A 612-nucleotide genomic window follows, 5' to 3' on the forward strand; every position below is an offset into this window, starting at 1 on the left:
CGTTTTTCTGTCTCGCTTCGTTTTTTATTTTACCTGCTTTGTTAACGAGACAATGTTAAGATTAGTGTTTTCCGAGCGCAAGCAGAAAGGAAGGTAAAAGATATGAAAATCACTTCACCATTTCAACAGGGATCAGCGGATTTTCATTTTGCTTGGAATCGCAGCATGTGTTAACATTTCCTTCAGGAAAAAGGGTCTTTAGAGATAAGACAATTTTGATTTAGCCTTTTATTAAGTTGGCTTTTACAAGTATAGGCTTATGGAACACGTGTTAGAAAGCCTAGGTATTGAATGAATTATTTCTTGTTTGTTCAGAGAAATGTGGACACTGATTTATGACTAAAGCATGCATTGACTGTTGTTATTTCACCGCCGTCAATTATCTTTGTTATCATCACCGTCCGCCATGTACGTAACAGTCGCTTTTTGCCCATTTGCTTTCTTCTTCTTCATTCCTGCTGTTCCCTTTCGTGTTTTTTTCTATCAACTTTCTTTCCCTTGCTCTTCTTCCCCACTCCTCTTCCTTTTATGCCATCTAACCCGAGCCCCTTCTTTCTCTTTCTTCTTCATTTTCTTTTTTCTTGTTCCTCCTCCTCTTCCTTCTGCTCATTT

Source organism: Penaeus monodon, chromosome 34 (genome assembly GCF_015228065.2).
Source record: "Penaeus monodon isolate SGIC_2016 chromosome 34, NSTDA_Pmon_1, whole genome shotgun sequence".
NCBI lineage: Eukaryota > Metazoa > Arthropoda > Malacostraca > Decapoda > Penaeidae > Penaeus > Penaeus monodon.